Here is a 19887-nt window from a genome sequence, read left to right as displayed (position 1 = left end):
TGCTTGGAAAAGAAGTCTGTGCAGTGTTTACCCCAGCTGGTTCCTTCCATATGACTTCTGATGAAGGACAGCAATTATTTACTACAGAAATGCACGGCACGGAGGGTACACAATGCTTCGCTGAACAAGGAGTCAAGGGTCAAGACAACAGTGCCGTCCTTTCAGAGCTTGTTTTCCTGAACCCTTCTCCTCACTGGTGACTTCACTATTCACTCGGTCTGGAGCTCACACCTCTGAATACTCCCAGGATTAGAAGAACAGCTCTTGGAAAGGTCGTCAAAAACATCACTGAACCAAACCACTCAGCCAGTTAGAGGTAACTGGTGACAGAAGGCTTGAGAGGAACCTAAGTATAGCCTGGGTATATAATTAGGATGATTCAGCCACAGGGACCAAGAGAAAGAACCCACATTCATAAAAGCACCAGGATACATGTGTTAAGATGCAAGAGACAATTTTGTCTTTCCTTTGTGAATATGACTTACTGGTAATAAAAAGAATAACAAAGGAATCTACAATTTGGGTGCCTTATTTGTATCAGAAATACCATACTAAGAAGGTTGGAATATCATCTCATTTAATCCTCAGAGCCTTAATTCTGACCTTACTACATTGGCCAGAACTTCTAAAATACCACTAAGTGGCAGAGAGCAGCCCTGTTTTGGTCCTTGTTTCTGCTGAGAAAGCCTCCAATGCTGGCAGTTGGTTTGAGGTAGACACTCTCGACCATGTAAAGGAATTATCTCATTTTTTTCCCCTTTTAAAATGTATTAGAAATACTGTTTAAGTACATTTTTACATCTATGGATAAAACCATAGTTTTTTCCACACTGAACCTACTAAAATTTTATCAATGCCTTTCTTAATATTGAGCCATCCTTTCACATCTGAAATAAATCTCATTTGGCCATTATCTGTTAAGGCCAGTCAGTGAATTCTACTTGAGAGTATTTTACTTAGGATTTTCACATCTGCATTCATAAGTGAAGCTGAGTGCAAGTTTTTGCTTTCTGTGCTATTGTTATTGGGTGATATCAGTGTTATGTTTAAGACAGATCACCTGGGCAGCTACCTACCTATTTGTATATTCAGGAATCACTGTCACAGCACTGAAATTATAAAGAACCACCAGCAAAACCATCTGGGACCAGAGCCTTTATACTTAGATGTTGGAAGCAGTGTTTTTAATAACAATAAAATTCTGAAAATAGCCCAAAAGTTCACCAATAGAGAATTTATAATGATAACTAAGGTATAAACACATAGAATATTATATACTATTTATATTTCTATGTAATAAGACAGAGTAGAGATTATAATATAATGCTAAAGAGAAAAAAAATTAAAAATATTATAAAGAAAAAAATTTATGAGAGACATTTTTCAGGATAGCAGATTGAGTGCACATGTTTACTCATCTCCTGTCTAAAGTTCTATGAAGTAAAACAATTCCTGCCTTTTTTACACCACAGACAGTTGACAGAAAATAGATTCAGCCCAAGAAACTATGAAAAAATGTCATCAAGTTACTGGCAACTTTGAGCAATTCCTCGAAGGCAGAAATCAGACAAGGGCAGATCTACAGAAACACAACCTAGAAGGATGCAAACTAAAATAATCATATACTGCTTTTCACCTATCAGAGTGACAAAAATGAAAATAAGGACATTAAAAAGCGCTGGTAAAGATCAAGGAAGCAAGCGCTCTTAAATACCACTGGTATGAGTTTAGATTGGTGAAATCCTCTGGGAGGACAATTTGGCAGCATCCACCAAAACAAGAAACAGGCCTTCACTTTGAGCCAGCATTTCCACTTCCGGGCAACTGCCCAACAGAAGCACTCGTACATGTGCACAAAGACATGTGCTTGTACAGGACTGCTTCACTATAAGAGTAAAAACTAAAAACTTAATGTATACCAATAGGTGGGCAGTTAAATATCAGGAATACCCAGGTTATTTGTTCACTGTCCATTAAGGAAGATGGTGACAAGGTCAGGAATTCGAGGCCCTTCCTGGTATCCCCATCCTCCACCAAGCCTGGGTTCCTATAGCACCTTCCAAACAAAGAGCTAAAAGCAGTTCGGTCTCTTTGTCACACCTGTACTTCATTTCCTAAACCAAAAAGCAGAGACCTGTGTGTGACAATGAACAGAATGACGGAAAGTGAAACAGATGTGGGAGTTCCCTTGTGGCACACTGGGTGAGGGATCCAGCATGGTCACTGCTATGGCTTGGGTCACTGCTGTGGCACAGGTTCAATCCCTGGCCCGGGGACATCCACATGCTGCAGGTGAAGCCAAAAAAAAAAAAAAAAGAAAGAAAAAAAAAAAAAGAAAGAAAAAAGTGAAACAGATCTGGAAAGGTATGAAAACCAGACCTCCTGGATTTTTTTTGTAGGGGGGAGCCACACCCACAGCATGCGAAATTCCAGGACCAGGGATCAAACCCAAGCCACAGCAGTGACAATGCCAGATCCTTAACCCACTTGGCCAACAAGGAACTCCTAGATTTATTTTCAATTGCTCCACAAGGCCAAAAAACCATCATTCTATTATAAAATAGGTAACGTTAAAATCCAAAAACAAATTATTTGCCCCAAATTACAAGCCAATTCTGTGGCAGATCCCAAACTCCCATTTATGATGCTCTTGGCATTTGGCCAAACACAGACTTTGTGATCTAACCGGATGACAGGATGATGTGAATATGCAGTCACACAAGGCTATACACGACCACAAGACGACTGGACTAAACCAATAGGAGTTGGGAAAGAAAAAATACCCAAACAGGTAAAAGCAGTGGAGTTGGGAGCACAGGTATGTCAGTTCGGGTGCTCCAGCAGCACTACCTCAATCCAGGTCCCCAGGGAATCTTAACACTAAGGTGTAGGAATTCTTCTGTGGTGGCAGGAACTTCCACATGCTGTGGCAGCAGCCAAAACACAAAACAAAACAAAACTAAGGTTTAAGCTGCCCTTGCTTTTAACAAAAAGGCAGGCAAGCCTCCATCATTTTCTAACTTGTACCTCCACATCTCCGGTTTAGAGGTTTTGACATTTGGATATCTCATACCAGCCCTAAAACTACCCCAAAACCATTGGAAAAGACAAGGTAGAAAGATAAAGACTTTGCTGCATAAAGCTGCAACATTTCCAGCTGGAGAGGCCCTTCCCCCTCCTCTTCTTCTAACTGGCATTTCTTCTCAATGCCCTTCTAGAAGTTTAGGGATGGGCAGTATATTAAATAAAATCTAAATGAAAATGGAGAACTGCAATCCTTCTGCATGGACTTTTAGCTTCAGAAAGGATGGTAGTGACCTTCCCTCCACTCAAGTTTCTTCCTTTCTGGCAGCCCAAGGAAAGTACTATTTACCATCCTGGTCTTCCTCACTATCACAGCTGCCCTATTAGCTTCATCTACAGCACCACGTAACAAAGGGCTGCTCACCGATGGAAAAAAGAAGAACACAGCACACAGGAGAACCAGGGGAAAAAAAATCAAAAGAAAACAAAAGCTGGTCCAGGAGATTCCTAAACAAAGTCTAACCTACAGAGATTGTGCAGAAATGCAAGAGTTGCCTTGACCCGCAGAACAACCCTCAGAACAACCCTCAGACTAATCTTTTTTTTTTTTTTTTTGTCTTTTTGCCATTTCTTGGGCTGCTCCCGCGGCATATGGAGGTTCCCAGGCTAGGGATCTAATTGGAGCTGTAGCCACCTGCCTACACCAGAGCCACAGCAACGGGGGATCTGAGCCATGTCTGCAACCCACACCACAGCTCATGGCAACGCTGGAACGTTAACCCACTGAGCAAGGCCAGGGATCAAACCCGCAATCTCATGGTTCCTAGTCGGATTCATTAACCACTGAGCCACAACGGGAACTCCCCTCAGACTAATCTTAATGGTCCCTAAATTCAAAACTTGCCTCTGCCACTTGCCAGTTATGTGACCTTGGTCAAGTCACTTAATCCTTCAAATATTTCTGCCTTTGGACATTCCGCTGTGATGGGCTCCCCAGGACTCAAATGGCTCAGGGAAACTGGAACTAAACTGGCTTGAGCTGGTTTAATTGCACTAGGATTAAGAGGCTGAAGACATGGCACAGCAACCCAGCTGCAGGGACATGGTCTTGGAGCACAGCAAACCTTGCCTCCCATGCCTCCGAAGCACCTATGAGACAGCGCCAGGCAGTGACAAGTGCCATAAAGGAGCAAAGCAAGCAGATAAAGCAAAGAAGGGATAAAACATGACAGGGGTAACATTTCAAATAAGGTCCACAAGACCTCTTCTAAGAAAGTGCCCTTTGAGAAGCAACTTGAATAAAGTGAAGAAATAACCAGTGTGGGTGTGAGAGAGCATCAGTGCAAAAGCCCTGGGAGGGAAGATGCTGGCCCAACAGCTGGGGCACCGCCTGCAGGGCTGGGGCTTACAAAGGACGTGGAGGCGAGCTCAGTCCACCAGCGGCCACAGGGCGCCTACTGTGCTCTGGGCTGGATGTCAGTGGTACAAAACAGAGGAAGATGCAAAGTCCATCCATACTGAAGGAAAGGCGGAGCACTTTTGAATCAAGAGGAAGAGGCACAGACTCTAAAGTCCAAACCAGGGTGATCAACAGTCAGTCCCTAAAAGGGCATCAGGGCTCTTCCTGCAATTTTTTTTTTTTTTTTTTTTTTGTCTTTTTTAGGGCCACACCCAGGGCATATGGAGGTTCCCAGGCTAGGGCTCAAATCAGAGCTACAGCTACTGGCCTATACCACAGCCTCAGCAACACGGGATCCGAGCCACATCTACAACCTATACCGAAGCTCACGGCAACACTGGATCCTTAACCCACTGAGCAAGGCCAGGGATCAAACCTGCGTCCTCATGGATGCTAGTCAGATTTGTTTCAGCTGAACCACGACAGGAACTTCCTGCAAGTACTTTTTTGAAAATTTTTCACAGTCTCTTCATTTCTCTTTAATACTTAATGGTATGCTTTATTCAGCTGTAACATGATTTCAAGAGTAGAAGTAAGAAATATTACTGATCGACTTCAGGGTGTAAAAAACATCACTATTAAAGATGGCTAGGTGAGGCTTTTTTAAATGCAAATAATCTTTTTAAGTTTTTAAGTTTCTAGTTCATCAAACTGTGCTTAATGACAGGAACACCAAGTACTCTGGAGTGTCTGGAGCCTGACCGTCAATGTGTGGATGGAGAGGCAGGCAGAGCCCCATCATGAAGGGTCCTGGGAAAGTTCTGAGCAGGGAATGATCAGATGTATGTTTGGAAAAATCCTTCTGTTGACAGCTGGGAGGTGGAAATCTAGGCAGTGAATTTATTATTCACTATACTGTTATGACGGCCTGAAATATTTCAGAATTTGAAAAAAAAATCATTATGCTGAGCTTTGTGTAGATGATCGACTGGAAAAAATGAGCAACTAGATCCAGGGAGACCAGTTCGAAGCCAGCAAGTCAAGCATGAAGTGAGGACCTGAATGAGGCCCGTGGTAAGGAGGACCAAAACAGGATCGATTCAACAGGATCTGGTGCTAAATGGGGAGAAGGGTAGGTGAGAATAATTCAGTGGACAGAGAGAGTAAACTGAGGAGGAAAAACAGTGCTGCTGTGTTTGTGACTGTGGTAGTGAGGAGCGGGGAAGGAGCGGGGGAGGCAGGTGGTGTTTTGGTTTGGATTAGCCGAGCTGGGCTGAATGTGGACACCCACCTGTGTCCAGTCAGCAGGTACATATGAGGGTCTGGAACCCCATGGTTACCCGGTCAGTTTAAAATGACAATGCTCACAGAGAACTATATTCAATGTCCTATGATAAGCGATAATGGAAAAGAATATTTTAAAAAGAATGTGTACACACACACACACAACTGAATCACTCGCTGTACAGCAGAAATTAACACATTGTAAATCAACTATACTTCAATAAAAATAAAATAATAAAATGACAATGCTCAAATGTTTACATGCACATATGTGACCCTTGTCTGACCCTTGCAAACACATTATGCAGTAGGAAAGCACATGTTGTTATCTCCACCTCACAGGTAAGAAAACTGAAGTTCCAATGACTTACTGATTGTCATACAGTTAATTAATGTAGAACTGAAACAAAAATGCATGTCTGACTTCTAATGCATGTTCCTTCTAGTTTCTTCAGGCTCTTGACCTGGGCTGTTGAGAAAAAACAGCTTGGAGCTCTGTGGGTCTCCTCCTCCATTAGTTCTCAGACGTCAAAGACCCTCAGAGCACCAAGTCACTGACTCTGTGAAGAGGGAGCAATGGCAATGAACTTGAGGGGGAAGAGATGTTCTGGGCAGCTCTCCATTAATTCTTCATTAAATCATTCAGGTCTAAACAGGAGTTTGTCTCATCAGCCTTCTTCCGCCAAAGGTCTTCAGTGTTTTCCCCTTTTGGTTGGTTATCCCTGCAGAGGCGGATCTGTCGCTGAACCTCAGGAAGGCCTGGCCATTTTCCAACACAATGAAACACTGTCCAAAGCCAGCCTAATTTTAAAAAGACTTCATCTTACTCAAATGGATTTGACACATCCTTACTAAAATGCTTTCTACATACTTAACCGTTGAGGGTAAAAGGAGAAAGAACATGGAGCCAAGGAGACCTTTCCCATTGTCAGATCTTTGCAGAAAGACAAAACTTACGGACGTGAAACAACCATATAGGAAAGCCCCAAGACCATGCCAAAGGAATTCTGGCTAACTGGGAAAACTGAACATACATTTTTAAATTTCTGCTCACTCCTGAAACCCATTAAAGTGAGAGTGAAAACAAACAAAAAAGGATAGGAGACAGATAACTGTGACCACAAAATGCCAACATTTTTTGGAAGACGAGAAGTAGGTAAGTTAGTAATGCTGGAAAAGTGAATCCTTGCAGCTGGAGAAGGGGACGCCAACTCACACAGGCACCCTGGGAAGGCTCCAGGACTAGAGGTACCTGATGGCACAGGAGACAGGGATGAGGAGGGGCAGAAACCAAGGACTTGGTACAAACTCTGTATGAGGCGGTGACAGACCACATCCAGGGCAGCCAGCAGACGCTTGCCCTGAGCCCAGGCCGGGGAAGGTGGAAAGAACTGAACCTGGTGGGCTCTAAACCCGCGGACATCAGGAAGGGCAGAAGCCAGGAAGAGGCTCTGTGCTGAAAACAAAGGCTCTAAGAGGAAGTCAACATCCTGAAGGATGAGATCCCAGACCTGCTCACCCAGTTGGCTCCCAAAATGCTGAGAGCCCTGCCCTCCATCCTCAAACAGAAGGTTGGAAGGTTCTTCCCCGTAGAAACCGACTAACTCCACAGGTAGGTTCAACAGATGCTGACTTCGGGGGATTCCTCACAAAGCAGGTAGGGTCCCCCCCAAGCCCCCCAGGGTGTACCATCCTTGACAGGTTCCTCTCACCTCTGTACAGACCATCCCATCGGCTTTTTAGTGTCTCTTTCTTTAGTAAAAATGACAACCAAGGATCAGCATACATTTGAGGGAAGCATTCAACATGGAGAGAGAAAGCACAAAACAAACAGAATAAAGGGAGAAAAAGCAAAAGAAATAACCAAATAAACCTCAACCAAGAACAAAAAAAACCTATTATCACACAAATACAGGATTAGAAAAAATTGGATCAGTGCACAGATTACAGAAATTTTTAAAAATTTATAGAATAAATAAAAATATAAAGAGCTAGATGATAAAGCTGAGTAAATCTGTCAGAAAGTGGAACCAAAAAAGAAATGGGAAATTTGAAAGAAAGGATAAGAAAATGAGAGGACCAAGAGTTCCAGAGAAAAGGAGAAAATTATCAAAGAAATAACTTAAGAAATGTTCTTAGAACTGAAAATATGCACTGCCAGTTCAAAGAGTCCATCCTGTACTTAACACAAAAAATACTTTTTAACAAGACCCAACCTCAGGGCACACTGAAATTTCAGAATACCTACAATAAAAAAACAATTTCCAGAAAGAAAAAACAGTCTGCATACAAGGGACTGAGAGGCATCAGAATTTTCAATAATTTCAAGATTTTCAAAAAGTCTTAACGGCTTTTGTCTTTGGAAGCCCTAAGACAAAGGAACATTGCTTTCAAAATCTGAAGGTGAAATGATTTCCAATCTAAAATTCTGTAGCAGATAAATGATCAGTCAAGTATAAAAAGAGAATAATGATATTTTTAGACATGCAGAGTCTTAAATTCTACCTCCCACACGCCCTTTCATCAGGAAGTGACTGGAGGATGTTCTCTACCAAATAAATGAGCAACTCAAGAAAGAGGAAGACAGGCATCCAGGAAACAGGACAAAAAAAGGCAAAGAGAATCAGCATGCAGCAAGCCTCAAGAACACCCACCCATCGCTGGGAGACACAGGGCTTTGACATCTGTGGGAGAAAATGAAATGGACAAGATCAACTAATGCCTCGGCATGGCACATGGAAAAGAATATTTAGAGATTTAAAAATTATGGTTGTAATTGGGGAATTAAAAGTGAGCTGGGAGTTCCCTTGTGGCTCAATGGGTTAAGGATCTGGCATTGTCACTGTTGTGGCGAGGATTCAATCCCTGGTCCAGGAACTTCCACATGCCGCGGATGCAGCCAAAAGGGAAAAAAAAAAAAAAAAAGAGTGAGCTGGACATAAGAAACTCAGAAAACCAGCAAGAGAGGCAGTACAAGAAAAAAAAAAAGACTGTCATATGCTAATTAGTTCAGCAGGTGAATACTAACATAATAATAATAAAAACAAAAACATCAGATACTGAAGTAACTAAAAATTGTGACATATCTGAAGGGTGAAGGGGGGAAGCAGTGAACTAAAAGAGTACAAGAAAGCTACACCCTCCTCTTTCATGACAAAGACTGAAAAAGGATGTCTAACATTTTAAATAGCAATACTCAGAAACACTGAGGAAACACCTGAGGAGAGCGAAGAGCTGGAAGTGGCTGTTATCCCAGAGAAGAACTCAGGGCTGCAGAAACTGCCCCCTGGTAAGGACCATGCAGAAACGATTTGACACCACACGTCAGGCTGGACAAGCCCTTGTCCACTAGGACATGTATGGTTCTTGTCACCTTGGCTTTGGTGGCCCTGTGTTTTTTTGTGTTTCAAATATGTGTGAAAGACCGTGACTTTGAAAGGTTCACTCCCTCATGAGAGAGGAACACAGAAGATGGCAATGCCCCATTTTACTTTCACGGGTGACACAACTCACACAATGAACCTGGAAGGATGGCCTCCTTGTGCCACAATGCCAGCAAGGAGCTCTCCCCTCTCCTGCCAAGGACAGCTGTCTTCTGCTTCTAGTCGGGAAGCTGCACTAATGCGTGTACGCACACCTACACATACCCACACCCGCCCACTCGCAAAACCTTGTACCTTCACTCTAATACCTGCTATTTTCAAGCACCACTACCCTGGGCAAAGCTAGCGCTGCCTCCCCAGCGATGCTGTCACAGGAGTGGGCATGAGGACGGTGGCAGGAGGGCCAGGGACACGGCAACCTGCAAAGTACACAGCCGTGAAGCGAGCACGGCTTTGGGAGTGCTCTGCTGTTACTGCGATGTGTTCACGCCGACTAACGACTAACGACTAACGTCTAAACCGGCCTCTTCCGAGCTGTATTTCCTTCCTGGTTTATGCGGATACTCTGCGGGCCTCATCTTCTACTTGAACCAGTTTACTTCAGCCTGGCTTCTCAACACTGAAGCACACCCTGCTTCTGTCCCACACCTCCGAAAAAGGCGCCCCAGTGTTGAACTGTGTGAAAATGGTCTCTGGAGTTAAAATTCTGATTCCTGTCACACTGCAGGCTCCATGACAGCAGGGACCGTGCCCGTCTTGTGCCATCTTCCCTAAGAGCAGGCCCCCCATGCGGGGCACAGTAAGCGCTCAGATATTTTCGGGGGGGGGGGATGGGACGGGAAAGGCCCTGTGCCATCCTAATACCTGACGAGAAGAGCGAGCAAGCCCTAGAGAACCCCAGGGGCTCAGAAACAAAACATGATGTGCAGTGCCCCGTGACAGAGCTGGGGACGAGCCGAGGGAACACAGGGGAAAGCGCGCATGAACGGCACCCCACGGGCAAGAGAAAGGCACGAAAGGGCTTGGCAAACAGGGACGAGTGTGTGATCACCTTGGCCATCACCCTGCAGCCAAGGTCGTCTATTTTTTTTTTTTTTTTTTTTGCTTTTTAGGGCCATGCCCATGGCACATTGAAGTTCCCAGACTAGGGGTCCAATCAGAGCTGTAGCCACCGGCCACAGCCACAGCCACAGCCACGCCAGATCCTTAACCCAGTGAGTGAGGAGGGATCGAACTTACCTCCTCATGGATACTAGTCGGATTTGTTACCGCTGAGCCACACAGGGAACTCCAAGGTGGTCTTCTAAAAACACACACTGCCTAGTTTTCCGCATGCCTTCTACAGAGTTCTCTTTCCTAGAGACCACGCTCCCTCTGGCCTCCTCCCCGGCACCCCATTCAGTCCGGCCTCTCACCTCCTCTTTAGTGGTAAGCAAAGCTCTCCTCCTCAGGGAACCCTTTCCTTTTCTTCCCAGGCCAGGCAGGAGTCTCTATGAGCTACTTGGAGAGCTCCTTGTACATGGCCTTGGTTACATGATCTCAGTTCAGAGCCCTACATTGGTTATTATTTGATTGTCTTTCTCACTAGACCACAAGCAACTTCCAGGCAGATCCAAATATGTGATGTTTACCACCGTGCCCTCACTGTCAACAAAGTACTGCACGTGGCACGTGCTGAGAGCTCTGCAAGAGAAAGAAACGGACACCTAAAGGCATGAGGAGCCTTTACCATAGATTACTTTTTTAGGTTATAGAAACTGTAAGAACTCAAATATCCTCTGTCCAGTTACTTCCTGAGTAAAAAATAGTGCACAAATTCTTCTAAATATATGTACTGATTCATACTACTTTAAGGTAACATGTTACTTAGAAAGAAAAAGCAATGTTTCTTGCATTGTTTAGTGAGCATGTGTGTGCCTGCCTGCACATACAGGCTTTTTTCTTTTCTTTTCTCTTTTGGCCACCCTGAGGCATATGGAGTTCCCCCATCAGGGATGAGATTTGAGCCGCAGCCATGGCAAGGCCAGACCCTTTAATACACTGCACCAGTCTGAGGACTGTACCTGTGTCCTGGTGCTGTAGAGACGCTGCCAATCCTACTGCACCACAGCAGAAACTCCCAGAAAAGCTTTTAAGAATAATTAGCTCCCTGGCTAGTCAAAGTCCAGAGCCTAAACTGAGCTGAGTAGGAAGGTGACATGCCTTAATCAGTCACACGTGGGGGCAAAGCAACTCCACCTTAGGAAAACCATAAACCCTGGCTTAAATCTGCTGTCCCAGCACAATTATTCACAGTATTCTGGCACGGACAATAAATTGTACGGTCACTTACTTCATCCAGACCGAGACTCCTTTCTTGGAATTCTGAGTCTAAAAGGCTTGGAAATATTAAACATTAAAGCCAATAGTCAATGTTTACTATGAGCCAAGTATACTTCAAGTGCATTTAATAACTATTTACTTCTCACCAGAGCCCCATAAAGGAACCTAGGAAATTGACAAGAATGGAGGTGCATAATTGCCCAGAGTCACGGAGCTGGAATGAGTGACAACTGGGTTTAACTCTCAAATCTTAACACTGTGCCATATGTATATACAACTTCTTGAAACCACTCTCTCCTGGCTAGTTTTTCTCATTCCTAAATAAGATGAATTCCCCACAGCTCACATACATTAATTTCTGCCCTGCTTCACATTCCTCGCTCCTCATTCATCCTGTCTTGCTCTTTTTCTTTCTCTCCAGGTCATAGGAAACCCAGAGGGTGCAAAGAGAAAAGCACTATATTCTAGGTAGGAAGCGGGTCCCGGAGGGAAATGAACAGAGGTAGTTAACTGAAGACTCCCATTAGCATTTCCAGAAATCCAATGAGCTGACAAACTTGGTTACTTAAGGTTAAACTAGGGAAAGCATCAGCTTTATAATGAAAGCTACAAGCTGACTGAATTCATTTAATCGCAAGGTATTTAAGATGATTATTTTGTTGTTTTGAGCAAACTGAAATGATAAATTTCTACTATAGAAAGTAATAACGCAAAAGTGATGTACCTCGCAAATGGACTTTATTATCAGATTCTACATATGCCATGTAGGTCCTACATAACACCACATATTATTTCCTAAATGTCCCAAGCACCACACACACACACACAAACAGTATTCTGAGTGTGGCTAATTTGTAAGCTAAATGTCAAAGATCTCAATTTTTTTTGGTTACACATGCAACTTACCCGTGTGAGTGAATCATGGACTTGACTCACGGTATTAGCTACGAAATCTCCAGGACATCATCTAAACTTTATATAAAATGGAGATCTCGGAGTTCCCGTCGTGGTGCAGTGGTTAACGAATCTGACTAGGAACCATGAGATTGCGGGTTCGATCCCTGGCCTTGCTCAGTGGGTTGGGGATCCGGCGTTGCCGTGAGCTGTGGTGTAGGTCGCAGATGAGGCTCGGATCCCGCGTTGCTGTGGCTCTGGCGTAGGCCGGTGGCTACAGCTCTGATTGGACCCCTAGCCTGGGAACCTCCATATGCCGCAAGAGCAGCCCAAGAAATGGCAAAAAGACAAAAAAAAAAAAAAAAAATGGAGATCTCATTGGCCATAACCCTACCCTGAGAGGGTTGTTTCAGGGGAAGAAAAGGGATAACATGTGACAAAAATTGTAAACTAGAATCTAAAATATGAGGGCTTGGCATCAATATCAAAAGTGAGGCAAGACATTCTAAAGAATGAGACCAGTATATAGGTGCTGACATGGAAAAACATGTAAGATGTATGAAGCGGGAAACATACCTGCATGACAGTATGTAGAGTGTGATCTCATTTCTCTAAGAACAGTGTATTTTTCTAAGCCTGTATTAACAAATGGAAGGCTATATACCAAACCACTAAGACTGACTGGTTCTAGGGGCGTGCGCAAGCGCACACACACACACAAAGACAGTACTTGAGCAACTTGAGTCAGGCTCCTCTGAACATTCCTTTCAACTAGGCTTTGACTTTGGTCCCATCCAATCTTTGACCTGCTCAGACCAGTTTAGGCAAGAATCCTGTTAAGTAAGTTCACCAAGAGTTCTCCCACACTCAACATCTGATCAAGTTCCTCATCCCCACCTTGGACGTTTAAGTCCTTGACTTGCCTTTCGCAAGAATCCCCCTACCCTTGAAGTCTCCTCTTGGGTCATTTTCCACCCCTCTCTGCTCCTTGGCCACACCCCACCCTCATCCTTGCTGTGGCTGAAGATGAGCCCGATCTCTCTCCCCTACTACAATACTCCGACTGCAGTGGTCTTAAAGCTTCCTTACTGTTTGTTTTTCCGGTCGTGCCCAAGGCACATGGAAGGGCCTGGGCCAGGGGTTGAACCCATACCATAGCTGTGACCCGAGCCACTGCAGTGACAATGCTGGATCCTTAACCTGCTACCAGGGAACTCCTTCCCTTACTGTTTTAAACAACTGTCAAAACAATTTTTTTTTAACAACACAGTCACTTTTTTTTCTTTTTTAAGTAAAAACAAATCTATTCCAAAGAGATGGGCTTCCAGTTACAAGAGAATTCTTTTAAGAAGGGGTTATGGAGAAAATTTATTTCTAGGTTTGGCCTCTTTAAAAATAAATAAATAAATAAATAATTTCCATGGTCTTTTATTTTTCCAGCCTCTGGAGGATGAAAATCAATTATTCTCATTTGCTTGTGAATGGAGCTCTCAATTACAGAGGCTACGGACAAGCTTGCCCAAATGACTGCAGTACCAGTCCCCAGGAGAGGAGACCAAATAGGTCAGTGATTTCAAAGGCTCGTGTATTTTAGAAGACATTACAGGAATTGTACACAATGATTGTGTACTGCTACTTTAAGTGATGGTGAGATTAGAGGAGGTGAATGAGTCACCTGGAGGTTACCAAATCCAGTCAATTTGTCCCTTCTGCTTCATTCCCAAAGTCACTGCCTTATGCCTGAAATAACCTCCAAAATGATCTTGACTGCCTTAAGTCTCTTCCTCCATGGACAAAATCAGTGTTTCTACTATTAACTTTCTTAAATGTGTATCCAATCATGTTTTTCTCCAAACAAGCTTTTGCTGCTCTCTCACACCTACAGGAAAAATGTCTCAGCTTGCCATGTAATACGGATCTTCCCAAGCTGTTACTTTTGGCCTCACCAAATCCCACACCCCAATGCACCCTCTGGGTGCCAAGTATACACAGCCTCACTGTTTCTGCTTTTCTCTGTTTCACCTCATCTTAATCTCTGCAAAATCTCAAATACCCTTCTAATCCCCCCACTTTCTAGGCTGCATAGACTTTATCCGCAGTTCTTCTTTACAGACTTCTATTTAAAATATTTGCAGGAGTCTGTTCCTGCTTTGGTGCAATGGGATCGGCAGTGCCTTGGGAGTGCTGAGACACAGGTTTGATCCCCAGCCCAACACAGTGGGTTAAGGATCCGGCACTGCCGCAGCTGTGGCTTAGTTTACAACTACGGCTTGGATCTGATCCCTGAACTGAGAACTCCATATGCTTCAGGTGGCCAAAAAAGAATAAATAAAGAAATAAAACATTTATAGGAGTTTCCGTATGGTGCAGTGGGTTAAGATCCAGCATTGTCACTTGCAGTGACTTGAGTCTCTGTTGTGGCATGGGTTCAATCCCTAGCCCAGGAACTTGTGCATGCCTCAGGCACAGTCAAAAAAAAAAAAAAAAAAGTTTTTTTTCCCCCCTCTCTCTCATTCTCAAAAAGAAAAAAAGAAACAAACAAACAAACAAAAGAGCCTTGAACATACAGCCCAGAAGACAGGTAAATACTGATTGTTAAGGCTTGGAATCATTTGCTCAGGGGTAAGTCTGTAAACGCTGGTGTGAGGGACAGTCTGGTACTTCGAGGTCAGGTGAAAGGAGGAGTGAGGTTTGGTCTATGAGTCTGCAAAGGAAGGGGACTGAAGCGCAGCAGGTAACGCCCCGCCCGGGGATAAGCCCTGGCCTGCCAGCATCGAGTCCACGGCGGAGACCGCTCATTCAAGTGCCACCATTTACTCAGAACCACGAAAGCTAGGAGATAAATAACCACCCCCTTCCCAGAAGCATTTTATTAGTAACCTCCTCTCTGCTTTAGTTCTGTGTAGCCAAGGTGACTTCTCCAAGCAGATTACTTCCTTCCAAACAATCACATACTCTTCTTAAAAGAAGCATGGCAATTATTTCTAAACATATATACTTAACAAGTTACATTGATTTTTGCTCCCTTAAGCTTTTCTGCTTAAGCTCATTTTTAAAAGTTATTTCTCCACAATTTAGTAAGCACTGCAGCCACTCAGTTGCAACTTCCGTTAGTGCGAATAGCTGAATAAGGCATATTACTTGGAAAAAAAAAAGGGTTTTTTTTAGGTCTTCTTAGGGCTACACCCACGGCATCTGGAGGTTCCCAGGCTAGGGGTTAAATCAGAGCTGCAGCTGCTGGCCTACACCACAGCCACAGCAATGCCAGATCTGAGCAGCATTTGCAACCTACACCACAGCTCAGGGCAACGCTGGATCCTTAACCCACTGAGCGGGGCCAGGGATTGAACCTGCGTCCTCATGGATGCTGGTCAGATTCATTTCCACTGAGCCACGACCAGAACTCCTACTTTGGAAAAATTTTTAAAAAAACAACAAACAAAACCAACCACAAACAACAGAAAGCTGGCTTTAACTAAGTCCAGGTTTTCTCACTTTCTTTGTCTCTATCTGTAGTGTGTTTAAATTTCGTTTAATCCCAGAGCCTGTCTCAGTGATTCTATTGAGATCTGTATTTAATCAGCCTCCCAAATCCACTCTATCTGCCAAATTCCTTTTCTAGCTTTCCCAAAAGGCACCCAGTATCCTTTCCCTGGAGTCAATCCGAATATAAGCACACACTTTGGATGACTAAGAACCTTGGCAAACACCTGGCCAAAATGTAAGGCCATGCTTTGTTGCTTAGCATGCTCAGCATCTATCAACTAAGGAAGAAGAGCCTTGATTAGGGAGTTTTATAAGGATAACGGTTTCCCAAACTGGAGCACGTTCCCACAAACAGCTTTTTGCTTCTCAAATTTTAAATGCAAAAGCCAAGAGGCAGCCATTTACAACAAACAAACCTCCATATGGGAAGAAATACAGCTTCATACATCAAAGCACAAAAGGAAAGCCCATCACCTCCTGATGGCCTAGAGTATGAAGAAGTCCAGAAAGTCTTAATGAGTCTAATAGATGTGTCTTTTAGTACAAGAGCTACAACAGAGTCTCCTATGAACTAAGTATCATACTGGATACCTAATATGTATTACCTCTGTTTTTCATACTAAATAATTAAATGAGAACTTGCATTTTATAAACTTTAACATGCTCAGAGAGATGAAACTAGAGAGGTAACACCACTTCCCAAGGACACAGGCAACATGAGGAGCCACATGCTCCTCACTTTCTGTCAGACCCTTAAATCTACATTACTCTAGTTACCAACTACTAGTCTGATAGATTTAAATAACTATTGGTTCATTTAACCATTCTATTTATCATGAAAGCCTTAAAAGTTTATGGACTCTGGAGTTCCCGTCGTAGCGCAGTGGTTAACGAATCCAACTAGGAACCATGAGGTTTCGGGTTCAATCCCTGGCCTTGCTCAGTGGGTTAAGGATCCAGCGTTGCCGTGAGCTGTGGTGTAGGTCACAGACGTGGCTCGAATCCCACATTGCTGTGGCTGTGGTGAAGGCTGGCAACTACAGCTCCGATTAGACCTGGGAACCTCCATGTGCTGCGGGAGCGGTCCCAGAAAAGGCAAAAAAAAAAAAAATAGAAGCACATGATGTGTGGAACACACAATGTATAAATAACAAAGCCCGGTGAGTAAAATTGTTTATAGATTTTCATACTTTAAAAAAGAAGTATTAGGAGTTCCTGTCACTCAGTGGTTAACGAATCCAACTAGGAACCATGAGGTTGCGGGTTCAATCCCTGGCCTTCCTCAGTGGGTTAAGGATCGGGCATTGCCGTGAGCTGTGGTGTAGGTTGCAGATGCAGCTTGGATCCCACGTTGCTGTGGCTCTGGCGTAGGCCAGAGGCTACAGCTCCAATTTGACCCCTAGCCTGGGAACCTCCATATGCCATGGGAGCGGCCCAAGAAATAGCAAAAAGACAAAAAAAAAAAAAAAAAAAAGTTTATGGACTCTAAAAAGTTCTAACAACATCTCTCTGTTGAATCCTAAGATGTAGGCCTTTGTGCACACATACTGCTTAATTACTTAACAAAAATTTATAGACTGGCACGAAGCCAAGCTCTAAAGTGTAATATGAACTAAAAATACTACAGTCCAAGCTGGTTCTTTGGAAAGATAAATACAACTGACAAATGTCTAGTTGAGCCAACCAAGAAAGAAAAAGAGAAGACACAAAAATGAAAGAGAGGCCATCACTACTAATCTCATGGGCTTTAAAAGGATAGTATTATAAAAACACTATGACCACAGATTTGGTAAACTACATGAAATGAACTAATTCCTACCAAAATTCACACAAACAGAAATAGAATATCTGAATGATCCCATATCTATTAAAGAAAGTGAATCAATAATTAATATCCTTACAAAACATAAAGCACCTTGCCCAAAAGGTCATATGGTGAATTCTATCAATTATTGAAAAAATAATACCAGATTCTCCACAATCTAGTCCAGAATACAGTGGGGACACATCTTAACTCATCCTATGAGGCTAGAATTACCCCAACACCAAAGCCACACAGACGTTAAAAGAAAGGAAAATGACAAACCAATATCTCTTATCCAACATTTGAAAATCAATTAATGTAATCCATCATGTCAACAGGATAAAGAAGAAAAAATCATAGGATCGTAGCAACATATGCAGAAAAAGCATTTGACAAAATCCAACACCCATTCATGATAAAGATTCTCAGAAAAGTAGGAATGGAAAGGAACTTCCTCAACTTGATAAAGAACATCTATAAACTTACAGCTAACATCACACTTAATGGTGAAAAACTAGATAGTCCCCCTGACCCCGCATCCAAGATGAGAAACCAGACAAAGATGTCCCTTCTCAATTCCTATATAACATGACAGTGGTAAGTCCTAGCTAAAGCCATAAAAAAAGAGAATTAAAGGTATTCAGATTGGGAACAAAGAAATAAAACTGCTCACAAATAATATGGTTTTCTATATAGAAAATCCCAAAGAATCAACAACAACCAAAAAAGCCCTCCTGGGCCTAAACAATTATAGCAGGATTACAGGATACAAAGTTACTATATACTGTTTTCCCATAAACTAGCAATGAACAGTCAGAATTTGAAATTTAAAACATACCATTTACATTAATTAGCACCAAAAAATGAAATACTTCAGTATAAATCTAACAAAACATGAAAAAGACCTATGTGAGAAAAATTACACAACACTGATAAAAGAAAACAAAGATTTAAATAAAAGAAGAGGGATTCCATGTTCGTAAATAGAAGACTCCATATTATTAAGATATCAGTTCTTACCACTTTGATTTACAGATTCCACACAATCCCAATCCACATCCCAGCAAGTTATTTTGCGGATAACAACAAAATGATTCTAACGTTTACATGGGAAAGCAAATGACCCAGAGTAGCCAAGACAGCTTTGAAGAAGAACCAAGTTGGAGGACTGACACCACTGGACCTCAAGATTAACTAAAAGTCCAATGGAAGAGAATAGAAGCCCAGAAATAAACCAACATAAATACACTCAACCGATCTTTGACAAAAGAGCAAAGGTAATTTAATGGGGAAAGGACAGGCTTTTCAAAAAATGGGGCTACAACTGGACATCACATGCAAAAAAATGAATCTGGACATAAACTTTATACCTTTCGCAAAAATTAATTTAAAATGGATCATACAGCTAAACGTTAAATGCAACTGAAGAAGACAAATAAATGCAGAGATATCCCATGCTCACTGATTGGAAGAATTGATATTGTTAAAATGTCCATAGTGGAGTTCCCGTCATGGCTCAGCGGTTAACACAACTAGCATCCATTAGGATGTGGGTTCAATCCCTGACCTCACTCAGTGGGTTAAGGATTTGGCATTGCTGTGAGCTGTGGTGTATGTCACAGACAAGACTTGGATCCTACATTGCTGTGGCTCTAGTGTAGGTTGGTGGCTACAGCTCCAATTGAATCCCTAGCCTGGGAACCTCCATATGCTGCAGGTGCATCCCTAAAAAGACAAAAAGACCAAAAGAAAATGTCCATAGTACCCAAAGCAATCTACACATTCAATGTAATCTGTATTAAAATTCCAATGGCATTTTTCAAAAGAATAGAACAAACAATCTTAAAATTTGTATGTAACAACAGAAGTCCCAGAATAGCCAAAGCAGTCTTAAGAAAGAAGAACAAAGCTGGAGGCAACACAGTTCCTGATTTCAAGCTATATTTCAAAGCTATAGTAATCAAAACAGTAAGGTATTGGCATAAAAATGACTCACAGATCAATGGAACAGGAAAGAGAGCCAAAAATAAAGCCACAAATATGGTCAATTAATTTACAACACAGGAATCAAGAATATACAATGGGGAAAGGCCAATCTCTTCAATAAATGGTGTTGAGAAAACTAGGCAGACACATACAAAAGAATGAAATGAGACTACTATCTTATAAACTATATACAAAAATTAACTCAAAATGCATTAAATACTTGAATTATAAGACTTGAAACCATAAACTTCCTAGAAGAAAACACAGGGGTTAGCTCCTTGACATTGGTCTTGATGACGATTTTT

At 42.6% G+C, this 19887-nt stretch overlaps 1 protein-coding gene across 17 annotated transcripts in view; it reads right to left on the bottom strand.

Annotated features, from left to right (window-relative positions):
• The window catches only part of ANKS1A (ankyrin repeat and sterile alpha motif domain containing 1A), a 183530-nt gene that overhangs the window by 107855 nt on the left and 55788 nt on the right, over window positions 1–19887 (bottom strand). For 2 of the 17 annotated variants that reach the window (XM_084966607.1, XM_084966606.1), the window contains exon 1: window positions 32–85. The gene's annotated coding sequence lies outside the window, so the exon portion shown is untranslated. 17 annotated transcript variants of the gene reach the window in all.

This window comes from Sus scrofa, chromosome 7, assembly GCF_054392235.1.
Source record: "Sus scrofa isolate SSC_HxYL_T2T_F1_AM1 chromosome 7, Sscrofa_HxYL_maternal_Yorkshire_Landrace_v2.0, whole genome shotgun sequence".
Lineage (NCBI taxonomy): Eukaryota > Metazoa > Chordata > Mammalia > Artiodactyla > Suidae > Sus > Sus scrofa.
This window is presented reverse-complemented; position numbering and strand designations above follow the sequence as displayed.